The sequence below is a fragment of the Octodon degus genome, unplaced genomic scaffold (assembly GCF_000260255.1).
Source record: "Octodon degus isolate 3935 unplaced genomic scaffold, OctDeg1.0 scaffold00184, whole genome shotgun sequence".
Classification (NCBI taxonomy): Eukaryota; Metazoa; Chordata; class Mammalia; order Rodentia; family Octodontidae; genus Octodon; species Octodon degus.
In genome coordinates this window covers 1,813,979-1,836,274 of record NW_004524760.1, presented here as the reverse complement: position 1 = coordinate 1,836,274, position 22,296 = coordinate 1,813,979, and the positions used below count along the sequence as shown (strand labels likewise).

General features: G+C 39.7%; 1 protein-coding gene and 1 pseudogene across 1 annotated transcript in view; both read right to left on the bottom strand.

Moving 5' to 3' along the window:
* The window catches only part of CUNH9orf3 (chromosome unknown C9orf3 homolog), a 404,210-nt gene extending 391,908 nt beyond the window's left edge, over positions 1-12,302 (bottom strand). Inside the window, exon 1 of the mRNA XM_004643795.2 lies at positions 12,258-12,302. The gene's annotated coding sequence lies outside the window, so the exon portion shown is untranslated. The remainder of the gene's footprint in view (positions 1-12,257) is intronic.
* Positions 12,303-18,567: 6,265 nt separating this feature from the next.
* LOC101560164 lies at positions 18,568-19,783 on the bottom strand (annotated as a pseudogene).
* Positions 19,784-22,296: the final 2,513 nt, after the last annotated feature.

Below are 22,296 nucleotides of genomic sequence, written 5' to 3'. Positions count from 1 at the left end.
TTTTATTGTGGGCAGGCCAATAGCTCAGTGGACTAAAGTGCCTGCTTAGGCAGACACAGGGGCTGGGAGTTTGATCCCCAGGCCTGCTGTGCAGGTCCCACCCCCAGGGTACACTGATATGGCAGTTGAGACTGGGCGTGGTAGTGTGCCTATAATCCCAGCACTTGGGAGGCTGTAAACAGAAGGATCACTACAAGTCTGATCTAGTAGTGAGACCCTGTACACCCTGTACTACCTGTCCTAAATACAAAAAAAAAAAAAAAGGGTCCTTCAGAAGATTAAAAAACAGGGGCTGGGGAGATGGCTCAGTGGAATAAGTGCTTCCCTGGCAAGCACAGGGGTCTGAGTTCAATCCCCGGTTCCACAAAAAAAAAAAAAAAAAAAGATTAAAAAACAATTTGGAACAAAAGACTTAGCAAAGCATATGAACGATATTTGCAAGGATTATTACAAATTAGCTACTTTAAAAGGACTACACAAAAGAGATAAATTCACATTACTTTCAATGGGAAATTGCAGTGAACTTGCCAAATAGCTCAGCAGATTAAAGCACCTGCAAGCAGGCACAGGGGCTGGGGTTTGAATCCCCAGGCCTGCCTGCCGGCCCTGCCCCAGCGCACTGAGAGGGAAATTGAGACTGGGCGTGGTGGCTCACACCTGTAATCCCAGCTCCTGGGAGGCTATAAACAGGCGGTTCACTACAAGTCTGATTTAGTAGTGAGACCCTGAACACTCTGTAGACCCTTCCCTAAAAAATACAAAAATAATTAATTAATTAATTAATTAATTATTGCTAGCCTTGAATTTTTGTTTAAAACATTATTTCCCAAACTTCAGTCACACATGTACCACCTTCAGTATTTCTGCCATTCTTGCACCATCCATGTCAGTACTTATTAACTATTTTTCTTAATACCATTTAACTATTGACTTACCTTTTCTTATTAACTTGATTTAGGCAATAATACACATAAAACCATAGTTTGATATGCTAACATTTCTTTACTTATATTAAAATAAATAGAAAAGTCAAAATAAATTTAAATTTTTAAAATTAATTCAGTGTATCTCTATACCACTTTAAATTGCCTTATATACATGAGAAACACTGGCTTAAAATAAAAAAAAAAAAACTTAGCCTCCTAACGAATCTATATCTACTACTTTAAAAAGTAACAGCGAAATTTAAATATTCAGCAAAACTTATTTTCAGCAAAATTTAGCCCTATTCTCCCCAAAGTAAGACATGTGTTTTGTGGGAGCAACAATACAAAAGTATTTGAGAACAGTATTATTAGAGTGGAAAGTAAAAGCAGGGCCAGCGAGAGAGCTCAGCGGACTAAGCACCTGCTTTGGCAAAGGGGCCAGGGTTCGATCCCAGCTCCCTCATGCCACAGGGTCCCACCCCCAGGGTGCGCTGAGTTGGTGACTGAATCTGGGCATGGTGGTACACACCTGTAATCCCAGCACTGGGGAAGCTGAAAACAGAAGGATCACTATGACTCTGAGCTGCACAGTGAGACCCTGTACCAAATACATAAAATCAATGAAAGAAAGCAAACAAGCAAGCAAGCAGACAGACAGCAAATGGTGGACAGTGGGCTCCCACAGGAGAGAAGAGAGGACTGGGATACTAGCTAGGTCTTCTCTGTGGATTCGTGGATGGGTGCTACTGCCTCACTGACTGTCAGAGCTGACCTTGGGAGAGGGCAAGTGGCCAGAGCTTTTTATAGACCCTGCTTCCTTCCTGCCAGCCCTGGACAGGAAAGTGTGTTGAGGGGTCCACTCCTGAAGAAGGGGCTCCATAGAGAGCACAGACAGGGACTGGGCTCCACAACATCCACCTACTCTCTTCCCATCTAAGGAAATGTGGGTTGAGATTTCACCTGTAATTATCAGTGCAGTGAGTGGCTTGTAACAGTTTCCTAAGAAGGGAGTTTAGCCCATTCCTGAAAGGGGAAGTCATTATGTAAGTCTTCAAAATACATTGAAAACACTGGCATATTTAATCACCCTCATTTTCTATTGGCAATGGTGTACCCCAAAAGTGATACAAGAATGTGCCACTGTTTGCAGCACTACCCCAAGCACCTGGGAGTCAATCCTGACCTGGGGAAAGCAGTGACTACAGCCATCTCTACATAAAGGGGAGAGGAACACTTCCTGCCACTTGCTTGTTCATTCATCATTTTCCTGAAAACTAGATTTTAAAAACTTTATTTTAATAACCCTGTGCAAGAAAAGAGTTCTGGGCTCTGACAGGGACTGAGGACCTAGTCTGTGGGCTCAGGGTCCTCACATTGCCTTGCACTTCTGAGGCCTTGTAGGCTTCTAGAGAACATCAGCTGGAGATTGTGAAATCTTTTTTTTTCTCAGTATTTTCTCTAGTTATTCTTTTCCCTTGTGAAACTTTAAAATATAGCCCTATACAGGTAACTGTAAAGACAGGCTTCCTAAATATTATTCAGAAAATTACAAAATTGCAAAAAGTTTTGGTGTGATTGGTTCTGCATCATACTGTGATACTGTCAAAGCAATCTTCAGAAGTTTATTTTGTTACAGTACTAGGGATGACCCTAGGGCCCTAATACAAGCCAAATCTCTAGCCCCTTTTTAATTTTTTATTTTGAGACAAGGTCTCTCTCAGTCATTAAGTTGCCCAGGCTAGGCTTGAACTTGTGGCCTGCCTACCTCAGCCCTCCAGAGTGCTGAGATTACAGGTCTGCACCACCACGTCAGGCATGGACTTGTTTTTTTAACCTACAAAAAGTACTCACAATTTCTGCAATAACTGATAATTCCATGTCTGCATAACAATAGTAATCAGTTATCTTTACTACAAGTAATTAGGATTAATGTCTATAAATATCAGAAATTTAAGAAAACATTTATATTTTGGAATTCCCCAAGCTAAAATAATAATCAGGTAAATCATCTCTCTCCTTGGAACTGTAACACAATATTTTTGAAAGTATGGTCTGAGGTCAGGATTGGTAGTGCACCCCTGCAATCCCAGCACTCTATGAGGCTGAAGCAGAAGAACTGCAAATTCAAGCCCTGCCTAGGGAATTCAGCAACCTAATGAAACCCTGTCTCAAAATGAAAAATTAAATTAAATTAAAAAGGGATGTGGACACAGTTCACTGCAAAGGACTAGGTTTTATGCCCTAGCATGAGGAAAGAAGGAACAAATGAATGAAATAAAGACAAAGGAAGGGAAAAAGAAATGTATGGTATGGGGCCACATCTACTGGAAACAATGTGGGGAGATGGAGTGGGCCAGTGGGAGTGATATTTGTTAAAATTGCAGGCTTGGCCCACTATAATTCCAACACTCCAGAGTAGGACAGGAAGGATCACTGTGAGCTCAAGGCCAATTCGGGCTACAAAGTGTGTTGAAGCAGCCTGAACTGCACAATAAGATTCTGTCTCAAAAAGACAAAAAAAATTGCAGGCTGGTATACACTGTCAAATGTACTAAATCAGAACCTCCAGGGATAGCCACTAGTCCCCATTTGAAAGATATTCTGATAATTCGTATGTACCTAATGCTTCGGAATCACTGAGCTATCTGAGACAATTCTTGCTATCACAAGTTATGCAAAAGAAAACAGAATTTCCATGGGCTGTTGTATGTATAAAGTTACAAACAACCAAGGAATATTTGAAATGAAAAATGGAAATAAGGTGAAAAGGTCTCTTCCATTATCATCCAAAAAAATTTAGATTCCATTGTGACCTGCAGCCATGAATGGGGTATTCCCCACCTACAATAACAATGTAATCACTTGCATTCATAATGAAGCAATCTTTTCTTTCAAATACAGCACTCTCTGTGAGAGGAATGCCATCCCCACACAAAGATGAAAGGATATTCACATAGTAAAGTCACTTATTTTTTTTCCATCATTGTGTCTTTACCACTACAATTAGGTTGAAGTGGTTCTCAAACTTGAATATACGCTTAAAATTGTCTGCAGATCTTGCTAAAATACAGGCTACTAGGTTTCTAGCAAGACCCAAGAGATACTGGTGACTCTTGGTTCAGAGATGAAACTTCAAGAATCACTGGTTTAATCTAATGCTAGTTTCCTCCCAATCAGTATTATTTAGAATTCACCAGAGATTTCAGTGATGCTAAGAGTACTTCCATCTAGCATATGCTCCAACAATTTGTTGTTGGGCTTCTTACGTATAATTCTTGATGCTTACTGAGGAAGCTGCCATCACTCAAAACCTACAATATGGTGATAAGCATGTCCTCCCCTCGCAACTCTAGGGATTAGCACCTTTTATCCCTCCCCCAATCCCTGGCCTCTTCCTGAACTATGGTCTTTACTTCCTATCCTGTCTTAACAGGCTTTCTGTCCTCTCTGCAGGAAACTATAGCAGAAAAGCCACAGGAAGGACAGGAGGGCCCTCTGCTCTGTCAAAGGAAACCATACTTCCTTAGCCTGAAGGCAAGACAAGCTTCTCCACCTGGAGATTTATTTGCTGATCATGTCCCTAGGCTCAGCTGCACAGATAAATTCAACAAGGAGTATCATGGGGGGGGGGGCAAAATTAGGTCAAGGATAAGGGCAAACATTCTTTAAGAAATAGCAGAAGCATTCAGTCTCCTATTAACATTCTGGTTCCTTGTGAGTGTTAAATATATACTACAACACACATTTCCCAGTCAAAAAGGAAAAAAAATCCAGAATTAATACACTGCAAATAGGCCCTCTCTTCTCTCAAAACTGTCTTTTGCATCCATCTGATCAAGATTTAAATATATTCCCAGCATCAGATTCTACATGGTAAACATGCATTCAGTTCCTCCTTCTCAAGACAAGAAATTCCTAGAAACTGAAAAGTATTTGGGAGTGGTAAGAAAATGCATTTACAATTGCTTAAGTCTTTGGAAGATCTTCAGAAGCTCAATCATCATTTAACTTGAATATATAATTGACAGTTGATTTGGGAACTATGTTAAAATTAACTGGAATATTTTAAAGAGGTTAAATAGTTTATTTTCCTTTGAAATTTCATTCTGTGTATAAACTAAGATACATATGCTTAGGGAAAAAATGCACAAACCAGGAGAACAAAGACAGAATTATACCACTGAAAGGAAACTAAAGATCTCTTTAAAGTGTTGGCCATAAGCTAGTTAAATATTACAAACATTATATAACATAATTTACCAAGCAATATTAAGATATGATTTTTATATCATTGTGACAAAATGCCAAAATACAATATATCCAAAGTATATCCAGAACCCGAAATACCCTATTTAACGGAAAAGAAGTTAAGCCATGTTCCAAATCAAAAAGATTTGCTATAACAATATTTAAAGTTCTCAAGCATCCACTTGTTCAAATGTGACCACAGAAAAGTCTTGGATTTGGTCAATGGTACCTCTGCAGACAGCAACCAAATTGTTCCATGTTGCCTGTTACTAGAGAGGAACTGCAGGGCAGTTATGTTATTTTAAAGCATAAAACATGGTCTGCTGCCATGGTTAGGGGTCTATATTCTATATTCAGTACAAATGTCCATTTTCAGTCTAAAGAGGACAGCCCATTTTTCTTTGGAAGTGCTAAATCCTAAATATCAAAACAAATCAGGTCTGTGTAAAACACTGGTCATCACTCTTTACTGAGATAATAAATTAACCTTTTTTCTTAGACTCTTCATATTTAAACATTAAAATAAAATGAAATGTCATTTTAATCATGAATACAAAATTTACCTCTCACAGGGAATTTGGTGATAGAAGCCATCTTTTATACTGTGTCAAACAGATTATAAAAAAGAATTTGGATGAGAATACAGCTAAAATGTCAAGGCTTTTTTTTTTTTTTTTTTTTTTTTTTTTTGTGGTACTGGGGATTAAACTCAGGACCTTTTGCTTGCCAAGCAAATGCTTATTCTTCTGAGCTATCTCCCCAGCCCAAAATATTTAATTTCAATGGTCAAATAAATCACAGACCAAGACCTCCTTGTCTTCCTTCTCTTTTTCTTGCTCATTCACCCATTCTAAATATTTTACTGATTCCAATCCTTTAGGTTTTCAGTTTTATCTGATCCATTTGCTCCCTCTGACTGCAGGGCAGCAGTTCTCAAATGGTGTGATTTTGCCCCTCAGAAGACATTTGGGGACTTCTGAAGATATTTTTGATTATCACAACCAGTTGCTACTGGCATCTAAAAAGTAGAGGTGAGAAAGGCTGCTAAAGACCCCACAAACCACAACACAGTTGTTTGTAACAGAAAAGTGTTATTCTGAAGCAAATGCTTTTCTATAGCCTATTTCAGATGACAGGGTCCATTTCTTCAATCACTGTTATAGCAGTTTAATTTGAATTCTCTTGTACTTTCACTCTTTTTATAACTCTTCTATAAAGCGTAACCATCAATCAACTGAATGATACTTTTCTATTTTTCAACCTGAGCTTTAAAAAAAAAAAAAAAAAAACATGTAACACAGCCACAATAACGGCTGATTTTGTATGTGCACAAAGTCCAACTCCAGTGGCATCTTCAATGTTACTGGAGAAGCAACTCTTCATGTGTATTATCCCTCAACTCCTGTTTCCCTTTAATGATTAATCTAAATGTTATGGCTTCCCTTAATGGGTACCTCACCAAATCAACACCATTAGCAAGTTCCTTTGTTTGACTTAAAAACTTGCTTCCATCAGACAAGAACTTTCACACATTCTTTCCCCACCCTACTACTCACCCCTCCTAGGACAGGATCCCCAGTATCCCAGCACAGAGTGATTGTGGCCTCTGCTCAGGATACCATCTCATTGGCCTCCCTTGGGATTCATCAATCATCCAGCTCCCTAAATTCTCTATCTCAATTTCTTCCTCTTTCCCTGGCCTTTGCACCTGAGAAATAAGTGAATATTCCAGTTTTCCTAGTGAATGACATCATCATCCACCTGGCTGTCAAAGATTGAATCCTGGATCAGCTCAGATTTATATTACTCTTACACACATAATCAATTTTAAAGGCATTTCACTTTAATCTATGCATTCTGAGATCTGTTATATCTGTCCAGCCCCTCTACATCCTGCTTCATCCAGGTTGTTAATGCTCATCCAGAATATATTACTATAAAAAAAAATTAAGCACATACAAGTAAAACATTTGACAGTTCCAGTTATATAAGCAAGGAGGCTAAACAAGTAAGATATTTTTTTAAAAAACAAAGAATACTGGAATTCTTTTTTAAAGAGTAATGCTGTATGAATACAGACAGATCATTTAATCATCTAGAGCTTGAGATTCCCAACTGTCTGCTGAGGAGTAGAAGAAATAAATCAAATGTCCTTTCAACCCTTAACATTCACTCAATGATTCTGTATCTACTAGACATTACAGACAGTTCATACCTCCAAATACACTGTACTCATGACATATGGAAGCTATTATTGGTGCCAAAAAGAACAGGCTGATTTGTCTTCTTCGATGCCAAAATATATCAAGTATGCATTGATTTCCATCACTTTCAAAAAAGAAATTTTCAATTGCAAATGTCAAAGAAATAAAATGTAAGCAAAAGAAAAAGCCAAGAAAAAATTACAATGAAATTGAACATGTATATAAAATGCTATTTCAAAATATTTTTTCGGGAATCAAGCAAAAGAGACTAATGACTTAGCAGCAAAATAAGTGCCATAAACCATCCTGAATCACTAACACTATGAACAAAAAGTTCTTCCTACCCATAGAATTCTTATAGTGTGGGAATTGTGTAATATTGAAAATCAAACACAGAACAATATATATGCAACATAAAATCATGAAAGTTTCTGGCTCTGCTTTTCAAAAACCAGTTTCTCAGAGAAGGATAATAAGAAGTAAGCTGTGAAAATGCAATACAAATTCCACTTAAATGTTATTCCATCAAATGAGAGGTACTTGTGACTCTGGTGACAATTTAGGTTTAGTTGTTCTTCTATTGCTTAGTAAAGTCAGAAGTAATCTTCAATTTTAAAAAGAACAGAAAAGGAAGAGTGTGGCAAGCAAAACAAGCTATATTACAAAACTGACACTGATAACATCTAACAATCAACAAACTCAGGTGCCAGACAACCCAAGTTCAAATCCTGATTTTAATACTTAGTAGCCAATGTGGTTTAATAATTACCTAGTTTCCTTGTGTCTGTTCCTCAACAAAACACCTACTTTATAAGTGAGAATAAATTTACAGCTGGGGAGACAGCTCAGTGGTCTAAGTGAGAGGACCTGGATTCAATCCCCCATACCACACGCCGTGAGGAACCCAGACCCCAGGTGCACTGAGCTAGCCAGTGAAACCAGGCATGGTGGCACATGCCTGTAATCCCAGCACTATGAAGATTGAGACAGGAGGATCACTGTGAGTCAGAGCTGTGTAGTGAGACCCTGTACCAAATAAATAAATAAATAAATAAATACTTTATAAGAAAAGTGCAAAGAACAATGCGTGTCCTATTACAAACACCACAGAAGTATTAGGTAATATCATTGTTATTATCTGTACTAGTTTTTTACTATCTATAGTCAATGTATGCTGACTCAAGTTGAACAATGAATAGCAGATATTATGTTTATAGTTCAAAAACTGTATCACTTGAGTTGATAGCCCAACTCCAAGGTCTCACCTTCAAATTGCAAAATACTGAGTTGATACCTGTAGAAAGCATAATTCAATATTCATCAAAAGCCTAGCACTTGGTTCATCCACACACTGGAACATTATTCAACTTTTATAAAAGAACATAGGGCCAGGGAGATAGCTCAGTGGCATAAGTACCTGCCTGGCAAGTACAAGGTCCTGAGTTTGATCCCAAGTACCAAAAATCAAAAGGGGGGGGGAATATAAACTGGGTGTAGTGACGCATGCCTGTAATCCCAGCTCTCAGGAGGCTGAGACAAGAGAGTATTTGTGAGTTCAAGGCCAGGCTGAGTGACAAAGTGAGCTCAAGGCTAGCTTGCCTCAAAAAAAAAAAAAAAAGGAATGTGGTTCTGGCATACATTATCACATGGATGAACTTAAAATATTATGCTAAGTGAAACAAGCCAGTCACAAATACTGCATATACTGCATGATTCTACCTACATGAGAACCTAAAACAGGCAAACTAAGAAACAGAAAGTAAAATAGATATTACCAGGAGCTGGGGGAAGAAAAATGAGAAGTTGTTTTAATGGGTATGGGGTTTCTCTTTGAAATGATGAAAAAGTTCTGGAAATGGATAATGCTGATTATACTGTACAACACTAAATACATATGTGCTTAGTACCACTTAAATGTGTACATTTTTACAACAATGAAAAGAATCATTTTTACAAAGTACAGCATGTATTTTGAACAGAAAGTTGTAACATAACTAGTAGTCATAATGGTAAGGACAGACTACTCATTCTTATGTTTGTAACTATGGACACCAAAGGAGTCAATATCAAACCTTTGCTAACTTGGTTTGACATACACACTCCAAAATGTGTACATACCTTGTAAATGTTATGAGGAACATTATTCTTGTTGATATAGGCCATTTTTAAGTTTACTGTGTGCTTTCTTTTTTTTATTGTATTTGGTTGTTGCAGGGTCTCACTTATGCAGCTTGGACTTATGATGATCCTCCTGCTTTCAGCCTCCCCAGTGCTGGGATTACAGGTGAGTACCACTATGCCCTGGACTCTGGGCTGCCACGGCATGTGGTGCCAGGGATTGAACCGCAGTCCCTGAGCTTGCCTAAATTTGCCTAAGCAGGCGCGTTAGTCCACTGAGCTATCTGGCTGGCCCAACTTTTTAAGTTTTTTAAAGAGAATGGGAAAGAAAATGGGAAAGAAAAAAATATATAATGAAAAATACATTTATGTGTGCCAATGCATAAAATGGTACTTTTTTTTAAAGGAGATACTTATCCGTATAGAACCATAATAATATGAGGGCAACAGAATACTTCTGCAGGGGTTTCCACCTACTAGTACATCATAATTTAAACCAGTGTAATAGTCTCCAAATTCAAAACAGAAATTAAAAGTCCACTATTGTGATATACATAATAAAGTGCAATAGCTTAAATGTCCATTTCAAACATCTCAAAGTACTTTTCGCATAACAAAGACACAATGAAAGTGAATTTAAGAAGTTGGTATTTTTCCAGAATGGCTTAGGCTGAAATATTCCAGTTAGATTCATTTAATCATCTAGTAAACTGCTAACTACCATATTTCAAATACCATTCAAGGAACAACAACTGTCAAAGAATTATAATGTAACTTTCAAAGACATAAAACCTAATAATATTAATAAACACTTACCTGGCCTTATAATATACCTGGCAACTATTCTAAACTTTTCATATGTATTAACTTATTTTAGCCTCACAATAATATTATAAGTAATTCTTATTACCCCTGTTTTTCAAATAAGAAGACTAAGATGTAGAGGGACAAGTTCTTTACCTTTACCTTGCTAGTAAGTGACAGAGCTAGGATTTAAACTTTAAAGGCTGGTTCTGCAATCTATAGTTTTAATCGCTGTCTCACTATCTGTAGGAAAAATGAAGAATGGACTACAGGAGAATGGGCAAATCCAAACTGCAAAGCAATTTAGAGATTAAACGTAATAAATGCTCTGAGGAAATCAGCAACTTACAACACAGGACAATAAATGATGTTTATGATTGCATAAGAGAAAGCTAAATCTGTTCAGTATGCTTAGTGTTGAAGAAAGCAACAAATGGTTCAGTACATTTACACTCTTTCCACGCTGTATGATTTTCATTTCTCAAGAAGTAAAGGGCTCCAAACAGGAGGCATTTATTGAGCAATCTTATTTGTCATTTATCTTACTGTCAAGATAGTATGGAGGGATCACAAATTTTCAGATCTCATATGAGAATGTACTGAAAGATAAGTGTAACCCCTGTTGGACAGACAAACAAGCAATGCCATAGAATTATGTGTAATTACTGTGAAAAAGCCTAGAATTTGATCACTTAAAAAAAAGTCATCTTAAAAAAACTTTTTAAAAAGTGCAGCTTTTTTTATAGACCTGAATTTAAATCTTTCCCCTGCCATTTCATTAGTGTGAATTTTCAGCAAGCCAATCCTATATAACTGAACCTCAGGTTTTTTCCTCTGTAAATTAGGGATAATAATTCCTGACTCACAAAACTGTTGTGTGAGCTAAACAGAAGATACATGCAAAGTGTTGCACCCCATCCCTGCGATAGAGCAGATGGTCAACAATAAACAAGTTCTACTCCAAATATTGGAAGAATCTTATCAATGAGCAAATCACTGGTAGGCTTCTCAGAATTACTGTATATTAAGTGCAATATACTGTATTCAAAAAGGGATCATACTAATAACACAACAAAACCCTTAAGAAGTATTGCAGAATTTTGTCTTCTCATCTACACAGCACCTACTCTGATTGGTTTTGAAATGACCTATATTATTCCTTTATCAACAACATGAAGACTATTATTTTAGCGATTTAACCAGTCCTACCTAGACGGATGTTACTCATTTATTTTGAGGGCTACCTTTGCAGGAGTAATTGTCATCATTGCTTGAAAACCAAAAAGGAATCCAGGGGCAAATCTAGTATGTGAGCATTTTAATGAAGAGCTATTTACTGTTCCGTGTATCTCAAACTGAATGGATCCCAGGTGAATCATTATTACAGTAGATGTTCATATTATTGCACTGCCGCCGCCGCCGCCACCCCCTTACCCCCAAGCGCCAGCGAATACAGGGGTTAATGAGCAGCATTGTCAGCTGATAAAGAAGCTATGTTCCTTAAGGACACCAACCTCAAAATGCGATGCCCTCAATAAGGATCCTGGGGACGAGGGGGAGTGAGGACAGCCTTCACTGCAGGTGGAAAGGAGCAGAATCGAAACTCTTCTGCTTAAATCACACTGGGGACGAGCCCTGTACCGCTGAGGGGCAGAGCCGAGCGGATGAGAAGGGCCTGGAGGGCAACGAGGAAGAGGACAGCAGCGCGGGCTTAAGCAGAGGACAGTCAAAGTCCCTCGCCATCCCGAGCGCTGAGGCGCTAAGCGGTGGCTCCTCTGCCCAGTTTCCCAGGACGGATTCCAGACTAAGTGTGGGAGAACTGAGAAGGGAAGGATCCCCGCTAACAGAACGAAGGTGAGGGCAGGGCCGGGCTCCCGGCAGCCTTCCGAACTGGATACTCCTGCCCCGCGGTTCAAAGAGACAAAGGCAGGGGTCCAACTGCGAGCGTGTAGGTTACCTGTCTTAGCGGACTGCCCACAGGCCTCCACTTCCGCGGACTCCGGGTTACTACGGGCTACCAGGCACGCGCTGAGTGACGTCATCCACGCGCGCCCGAGGCCTCGGAGCCCGCCCCCTTGGGAAGGGAGGACCGGGCCACCAGGGTAGGTCTACGCAGGCGCAGAGCCGCTGCGGACCTGGGAAGGTGTACGGCAGCGGTGCCTCCGGGGCGTAACTGCTTCTAATTGTAAAATCTCCTGGGTAATTTTTTTAAAAAGTTATTGAAATACAAATGTACACGTTTTATTTCCTTAGTCTCTTCTGCTTCTGCTGCATGCGACTCTCCACATATTCATTTTGCCACCATTTATTGAGCTCGCTGTACGGGCCGGGCCAGCGCTATTATACCGTGGGAAAGTGCATCCCGCAGCTCGCAGAGGCTGGGCCGGCCCTCGGGGAGAGTATTTTCTAGTTGAGAAAGCAAACGTGGAGTAACTCAAAGATTTATGCTTTGTACAGGCGCTTTTAGAGATGAATGTGTAGATGGAAAAGATTAAGCTGTTGGGAAACTTAACAAAGCAGCTATCCGTTTCGTCAGAGACGCCAAAGTGCCCTCTGCAGAGGCGCAATAAACTACAGCAGAAGCCGCCGGTTCTGGGAGACCTGCGCGAAAAGCCTTCGAGAGAAATGTTTACAGTGCTGCAGCGCGAGGAGGGGCCGCAGCGGTGCCCTTGGAAAGCAGGCGAGGAGAGTCCCGAGTTTGCAGAGCCTGTCTGGGCTGTTGGAAGGACGACAGATTCTATCTCAGCTGCAGCGGGAAGCTAGTGGAGCAAGAGGATCTAGTTTTCTAAGACCCCTTGCTAGCGTGTGTATATGAAAAACAAGAGGCAAAAAAGGATTCAGAGAGCCCAGTTGCTTTTCCGATTGAAAAAATTCCCTACCCCAGTCTTGTGATCTGTGTAGAGGCATAAAGAACCCAAGGCCAAAACAATGTCTGTCTGTCTGTCTTTCTGTCATTTCTGAGCCTGTTGGCTTTTTTAAAAATTAAGTTTATCGGTACATTTTAGGTAAACATAATGATCACATTCATCATGGAGAATTTGTACCTGTACATGATATATTTTGATTCTTTTTTAAGCCTGCCGACTTTTAACTAATACAGTACTTATATTCTCTGGCCCTCAGATGATTTATACTAAAAAGGAGATAAGATTAAAGCTGTTGGTTGCCATATATCGGCTGGAGAAATTGAATAATACCTGCAAAAGAAAAAACAAAACAAAAAACCCTAACAACTTTAAGGACTAGAGGTAGATGTGACAACTGTAGAGATGGATTAGATAAGGACTATAAGGAAAAGAAAATAAATGTGTTAAAAATGACTCCTAAATTTTGGATAAGCAAAACAGCTGGATAGATTGGTGCAAACGAGACTTGTTCCTCCTTTATCTTCTCACCAACCCTCTGTTCTCAGTTTCCTCTCCTCTCCTGGTGCTTAATGCTCTTGCCCCTCCTGTGCTGTATCAGACTTTAAATTCAAAAGCCTTTACCAGCCGTGCAGTTAGCATAATGGAGTCAAGCCCGTGAATATGGGGAACTGGAGTTCTTGTCCTGCTCAGTTTGAATTAGCCTTTGCCAACCATTAAGCCAACCCGGTGGTGTTGAATCCTCGCATTCTTGTTTTTATGTTTTTTTGTTTTGTCTTTGGATACCTAGGATTGAACTAGGACCTTGCACTTGTTAGGCAGGCATGTAAGCTGCTGAGCTACCTTCCCAGTTCAGATCCTCTCATTTTTAAAGAGAAATAAATATAAAAATACTCATACTTTGTTAAAACTTTCGTGTGGACCAAATAAAGTGTATGTGCTGGCCAGAGGAGGCTGACAGGTTACAACTCTGCCTGCTAGGTGGTGTTTTTCCAAAGTGATGACTTGGTTCTCCTGTCACTATCATGTGGAAGCTGACAGCTCTCAAATTTACCACTCCAGGAGCTCCCGAGATGCAATCAGTTAGCATGCAGTACTTATACTCAAATTTACCACTCTATTCAAAACATTTGAGGTTTTTTTCAATTCAAATACTCCAGTTTGACTTCTATGCTAGGAATGTTTTCTACCCACAACTTATTTATCCTGTCTCAGTAATGGCATCAAAATTCTAATCACCTAAACCTGAAGTCTAGGATCATCCCAGACTTGTCCCTTTCCCTTCTTCCACAGTCAAATCAGTATTACATCTGTAGAGCAGAAAAAATGAGGAAGTGTAACTGTAATATAAAATTGAAATTTTCTCTAGAACATACTTTGACAAAAATCATTGGTTCAAGTGTAAATTTGATTAAAATACTTATGTTCACACACAAAATCAATACCTTAAGATAAAGATGATCCTGCTTTCAAGAAGATTGACACAAAAGTTCTTACAGACTCTGAGGAACTTCATGGAAAATGGATGTTCAGTGAGTTACCAGCTCTAGTTTCAAGATGTTATCTTTTTTTTTTCTTTTCTTTTCTTTTTTTTTTTTTTTTGAGACATGGTTTTACTATGCAGTTCAAGCTGATCTTAAACTCACTTTGTAGTACAGGCTGGCCTTGAACTTGCAGTGATCCTCTTGCCTTAGCCTCCTGAGAGCTGAGATTACAGGTGGGAGCCAGCATGCACAGCTCAATATATTACCTTCTACAGAGGCCAGCCAGATAGCCCAGGGGATCAAAGCACCTGCTTAGGCAAGCACAGGAACTGGGTTTGATCTCCAGAATGCCATGCGGGCGCTGATCCCAAGGCGCACAGAGATGATGATTGAGACGGGCTTGGTGGTGCACGCCTGTAATCCCAGCACTTGGAAGGCTAAAAACAGGAGAATCACTAGGAGTCCAATCTGTGTAGTGTGACCCTGTAGACTTTGTACTAAAAATACAAAAAAAAAAAAAAAAGATGTTATATTCTACAGAACATTGCTCTCGAAGTATTTATGGAAAACTGAACCTAGGTTATATTTAATTTTCCTGATCAAGTAACAGTAAAAAGAAAAAAAAAGTTGTTTATAGCTTGCCTCAGGCTGAAGTAGGTACCAGCAATGGGTAGCCGCAAGGTAGGAGGATATAATTAGCCACCCTGTGATATCTTTCGAAATCTTCCAACATGACTCAATGCTAGTGAAGAAGGGAAATTTCAAACTTCAAATATTTGATGTTTCTCAATAATATAGCAGGACAGACATACAATGATTTGAACCAATACCCTGTATTTCCCTGGGTGTTGACAAACTATGAATCAGAAGAATTGGGCCTGACTCTTTCAATAAACCTCAGGGATCTGTCAAGGCCAATTGGTCTTTTGAATCCAAAGAAAGCAGTGTTTAACACAGAGCACTATGAGACCTGGGAAGATGAGCAAAGCCCCACCACCACCACCACCACTATAATACAAATTATTCCACAAGGACATCTACCTTATCCTGGCTTGTTCAAAGTGAACCTTTCACAACCTTCCTCAGTGCAGATGATGGGTGACTGGGGAGACAGCTCAGTGATACAGCACCTACCTGACAAGTGCAAGGTCCTGAGTTCGACTGCCAGTACCAAAAGAAGAAGAGGGAAGAGGAAGAGGAAGAAGAATGATGGAAAATTTGACCATCCAGATGGGACCTTCTCATCAATTGCAAAATCTTGGAGAACTAGTCAAAGAGACACATCTGATGTAAAGAAACTAATTCCAGAGTTCTACTACCTGTCAGAAATATTTGTCAACAGTAATGAATATCATCTTGGTGTCAGAGAATATGAAGTCATAAATTATATTGCTCTTCCGCCATTGGCAAAAATACCTGAAGGCTTTGTATAAATCAACAGGATGTTTATTTTTAATTAGAATCTAAGCTTTGAATGAATATCCTTCCCTGATAAAGACTTCAAGGTCAGTAGCCTTCAATGGACATTCAAAAAACATAAAGCAATTTTCTTAATTATCTACTGAAAAAAATCAATATCTCACGAGGTCAAAGTAACAGGAGTTAGCATCTTGTACTTGCTCAATAACTCTTGAAAATATTTTTTTTTCAGTTCTAAAACTCATATGACTATTTATTCATACCACAAACACAGGTACTTCCCTAAAGTCTGGTATAATGAAGTATTAGAGCGTGATTTTGAATATGATTTTCATTAGTGACTATTTTTCCCCTATGCTCTTAGCTCCATGAAATCTGTTCATATCCCCTACTGAAGCTGACTGGATTGGAAACAATTTCAAAAAAATGTCTGACAGGTTCAGGTGAATAAAATCCAGTAGAGAAGTAATGACAGAAATTGTTGGCTGTCTCTCACAATCCAGTCTCTTTTTCTTCACTGTAGTGAAACTGTCAAATTTTAGACGGTGGACTGTTCTTATTTTAATTGAGCATATAGATACCCAGAGGAAACACAATGTGTTCAGCCACCTTGCAGCCAGCTGTGACTATGTGCTAGCCAATGGCTGTAGGAGAAGGTATAATGTGACAAGCTCTGGCAACTGTCTTTGAAAAACGGACAGGAGATACATTTATCTTCTTTTCCCACCCCCTTTCAGTTGGTTGGGATGAAGATGTGCTGGCTACTTCTAGAGTAGTCATCTTGAATCATAACCCAATTTTTGGCGCTCTGTGGGAAAGCAACAATGTAGGAGTTTGAGACTCTGAGGACTTCTGTTTCCTTGTTCTTCTTAAGATTTTAATTTTTTGTTTGTTTGGTTTCTGTGCTTTGAGACAGACTCTTGCTTTGTAGATCAGGCTGAGCCTGAACTCACCACAGAGCTGGCCTCTAACTTAATAGCAATTCTCCTATATCAGCCTCCAGAGCACTAGGATTAGAGCTATGTTCTTAAGATTTCAATTGCCTTTATTTTTAATTCTAGAATCTGGCAACACTTCATTTCATAAAATTGATTAAGTGTTCCACAAGTCTTTCTGAACACAGCCACAAAACCCACTTTGAATTATGTACCTTTATATTGTCACCAAGAAAAATAAGCTGCTCTTTTATTAAAGTTAATTTATTTTAGGTCTGTTTCTTCCACAAAATCTAATTCTAACTGATATGAGGACCAGGAGTCAAAAAAAGTACACAATATGGGCATTTTCAGCTTTCATGCAAACTTGGACAACAAGAAGAAAGATCCCTTTGCAGGAAACAGAGGCTCGCTGCAGAACTCCAAGCCCTGAGACGAAGACTGTAACTTCTAGAGTCAACTACATTGTTGTTCTGGAATTTAAACTCAGGGTCTTTCCTCTGAGCTACATCTCCAGTCCTTTTTGTATTTATTTTGAATCATTCAATCTCTACACTGCCCAGAGTGAGCTCAGATTTTCAATCTTCCTGCCTCAGCCTCCCACAGTACTGGGATTAGATGTGTGCCACCATGCCTGTTTTAAATTCAGCAGCAATAGCAAACTTCTCCCCTTTCTCTTCCTTCCTCTTTTTCTCCTTCCTCTTTTTCCTCTTACCCTTTCTCTTCTTCTTCCTACTCATTTCTGTCTCTGTGTCATCACCATTTTCTTCTTTTCAGTCCTGGGCATCAAAGTCAGGGCATCAAAGTCAGCTACATGCTAGGCAAGTAGCAAGTGCTCTACCACTGAGTTAAGTCTCCAGCCCCCAATTCAGGTTCCTAATAAAGCAAATATTTCATAATTCATAGGTGCATTTGTTGTATCCTTTCCAGTATCCCTCTTTTCCCTTATTAACAGAACCTTGATTTTTTAAAGTAATTTTATTAGTATATGTTCATAATTCATACAGTTTACAATGAGTAGTGATTACACATACATATTTACAGCTTGTTTTTGTCTCATCTCCTTCTCCTTCCTTACGCTCCACCCACCTCCTCTGGTTCCTTGATCAAATTTTTCATATGTGTTGGTACTATTTATTTTAGCATAGGTTATAGCTTATAATATTTACATTGATTTGGGCTATTAGGTTCCTGTACTTGGCGTACCTTTATTCCTCTCATTTCCCCTTCTCCTCCCCCTTCTCCTTGTTCCCTTATTGGACAAAATCTGTCCTATTTTCCCTTTCTGTCCAACCTTTATCTTTTTCTTTGTTTATACTTTGCCTCACTCAATTGAGGGATACCATATGTTATACAAGCTTGTATGTCTGATTTATTTCACGCAACATTTTGTCTTCTAGATATATCCATTTCCTTACAAGTATCTTAAGCTCGTCCTTTTTATGATTAAAAACATTATTCTATAATTTAATCAATACTGCTTTCGATCATCCTAAGGACAAGGTAGCCAGAACAACACTAATATTCTAGACATTCGAAGATCCCAAAGGATGAAGATACAGCTCCTAATTTTCTTCTGTGAACAAATTGTCTGCTTTCAGCTGGGCCTTCCTTGTGCTCTCCAAATTCAGCTGTTGATATTTTCTTTTGAAAAAGCCACACTTGAATAGGATGATTATAATAAAAAACCAGAAGGCCACCAACACTGCTTCCAGTGATGAGAGGCAAAGAATGGTACACTTCATCTTTCAGGAAGATAACTATGATCTTAGTTCTGTGGTTCTCTGCATTCAATCCCTGATACAGAGCTTTGTTGAAGGCTATTTCACCAAGGACCTGTAGCTCAGTTATACCTCTTAGCAACTGCTCAGAGCAACCCAAGGAGATCTCTGCAGCCATGGTGACATTTTCCTTATCCAAACTGATGGCACAGCTCACCGAGTGCCACTCTTCCACATGCTGAACCAGGTCGCTCCCACACGCATGCTCCTGACTCGGCACACACAGTGTAGGCCTGCATCTTTGTCAGGTTCTTCACTCTTACAACCTGGAGACCTTGTAATTTGATTGGTACACAGATTTGCAGCTGGAATCAGGCTCCAAAGAGATTTTCTCCATGTATATTGAAAAGGAATTCCTTATGGCCAGAAAGCTGCTGGCTTATGTTCATATACATCACTAATGGTTTGGAAAGAACAGCAGTGAAGGGATGCCGGAATTGAAGGTTATGAATCTCTCATGCCAAAGATTTCCCATCAGAATTGCTGATGGTCACAGTGATGTCTGCTGTTCTGTTTGCAAAGATGTTCTCTTCCAGCTGCCAAACTACTGACATGTTTACAGACGACCGCCCAAGTGTGGGGTAACTACTTTTACAGTTCATGACCAGGATGTATGCAACTGGCTCAGGATCAGCACACTGAATATTTGGAGAGGAGACTTTTGTAGCCTCTTAAACTGCAAATTTCTGGGGCAATTCAAAGCCATGCTTGTCATGTAGGAATCTTCCCCAGAGTTAGTTAGGCTAATGTTAATGGTCAGTTCCTTGGTAAGACCCACCACCAATTCCTGTTGAGACATGGTGGTGGCCAACTGTAACTCAGTGATGCAAAACAGCTTATTCTTGCAGGCTTTCTTGGAGGGCAGCTCTCCCTCTGTGGAGACAAACTGGGGGTTCTTGCAAAGGCAGCACCCACTCCTCCACTCCTGATGGTAGCTCAGACAGTCCCTCATATTCACACACTGCAGGCTTTTCCTGTACTTCACCATATCCACATCCATTATGAAGTTGAATGACATCTCTCTGAGGCCTGAGAGATGTCAGCCTGACTCAGCTGCTGCAGTTGTGGAACTCAATTCAAAGCACAAATGTCCATTCACCCTGCCATTGAAACCAATGGACAGTGCACTGGAGGCGAAGGTCAGGGACACCTTCAAGTGAACCACAGGTCTTGAGCTAAAAAGAAGCAAGCAGCAAAGAGGACCATAAGAAGTGACCACATGACCGGATCAGAGCTTGACTGCTTCATTTAGGCATTCACTGAGTATCTATGGAACATCTCCAATCTGCAGTGGGTACTCTATGTCCTCAGGAGACAGTGGGGACAGAGATAAGTTCCTGTTCTAGTGGAAAAGCAGACCACAAACAAATAAACAAGAAGGAATAGGGAAATATTATGTCCTGATACTGCTATGATAAAAAGGACAATATTATAAAAATGGGGGACTGCTTAGATTGAATGACCAGATGAAACTGGTCATCCAGTCTAAGTTGGATTGGCCTCCCTCATGAAACGATGAAGAAGTTGAAGATCTGAGGGAAGAGCGTTCTGGGCAGAAAGCACAGTCACACAAAGGGCAGGAATGAACTAAGCTTGTGGAGAAATAAAAAGATTAGTGTGGCAGGAGCATAATTAGTGAGACAGAGTGTAGAGAATTGGAGGGTCACAGAGAACCTGTGGCCTATGGTGAGGAAGTGGGGTTTTACTCTTGAGAGCCCTGGAGTTTTTCAGGCAGCAGAGTGAGGGGACCACTGGCTGCTGGGTGGAGAATGAAGTTAGAGAGAGGAAGCAGGGAAGGTGCTTTGAAGACAGAGCCACCAAAAATTTGTTGATGGGGTGGTAGAGGAAAGAAAATCAAGCTTGTCCTTCTTAATATCAGAGTAAGAGGGCCAGGGAGATGGCTTAGTGGAATGAGCGCTTGCCTGGCAAGCGCAGGAGCCTGAGTTCAATCCCCAGTTCTGCAAAATAAATAAATAAATAAAATTAATATCAGAGTAGTATTCCATTATATGTAGATACCACATTTTGTTTATTTAGTCATCTGTTGATGGGTATGCAGGCTGCTTCCAGGATTTAGCTATTATGATTTGTGCTGCTATAAACATTATTATGTAAGTATTGCTGTAATATAATTATTTAGCTCTTTGGAGAAGATACCTTTCAGGGGAATTGTAGGGATCTGTAGATCCATCAGTGTGATCAGTTGTAGCCAGAGAGAAATAGTGGCAGGAATGAGGAAAAGATAGAAAAGAAGACAAGACCTGGGTTAGGTGATGGCTCTTGTGCCTGTAGGGAGAAATAACCCCCCTACACACAACAGTAAGGGCCTTTATTTATACTTTTACAAAGTTGTAAGACACAACATTGCCTAGTGACTAGTAGCCCACAAGGTCTAGGCAGGATGTTTTTCTCAAGACTGAGGTAGCTTGACTGCTTTAAGCAATGAGGCCTCATCCTGCCCTCCCACATATGATCAACTTCAGCTCCAGGAGCTGGGTTGTATGGGATTTTTAGTTTTAATTATTTGAAAATCTCCATATTGATTTCCATAACGGTTGTACTAGTTTGCATTCCCACCAACATTGTATGAGAGTTCCTTTTTCACCACAGCCCTTTAAAATTTTAATTTAGCATAGTGAGAGATAACTAGTTTTTCTACAAACAGATAACTAGTTTTCCCAGTGCAACTTGTTGAAAAGGCTGCCTTTCCTCCAACATATACTTTTGGACTCTTTGTCAAAGATCAAATAGTTGAATTGGGTTCTCAGGTGTGAGTGAAGCTGCAGGCAGCCAGGGGAGACCTGCTGCAGATCGTGACTAAGCATATGAGGCAGTGAATAATATAGCTCTTCAAATCTGCAATAAAAAATGGCCTCCAATAAAACTAAAATGCAAAAAATGGAAAACAGTAAAAAAGTCGAGGAAGCAGAGCCTGAAGAATTTGTGATTAAAAAAAGAAAAGTACTGGACTGACAAGTAGTGAATGGGAGGGTGGAGTGTTTTCTGAAGTGGAAGGGATTTACAGATGCTGAAAATATATGGGAACCTGAAGAAAATTTAGATTGTCCAGAGTTACCTGGAGTATTTCTTAATTCTCAAAAAAACTATTAAACAAGGCCATCCAAATAGCTCAGTGGATTAAAGCGCCTGCAAGCAGGAGCAGGAGCTGAGGTTTGATCCCCAGGCCTGCCACGCTGGCCCTATCCCTAGGGCACGCTGAGACGGTAATTGAGACTGGGCATGGTGGCACACACCTGTAATCCCAGCTCTTGGGAGGCTCTAAACAGGCAGATCACTACAAGTCCAATCTAGTAGCAAGACCCTGAACACCCTGTAGACCCTCCCCTAAAATACAAAACATAAAAACAAAAAAAGCTGTTAAACAAAAAGATGATACAAAAAGAAAAATCTTTATCTGACAGAGAACCTGATGATAGCAAATCAAAGAAAATAAGAGATGCTGCTGACAAACCTAGAGGCTTTGCTAGAGGCCTTGATCCTGAATGAGTAATT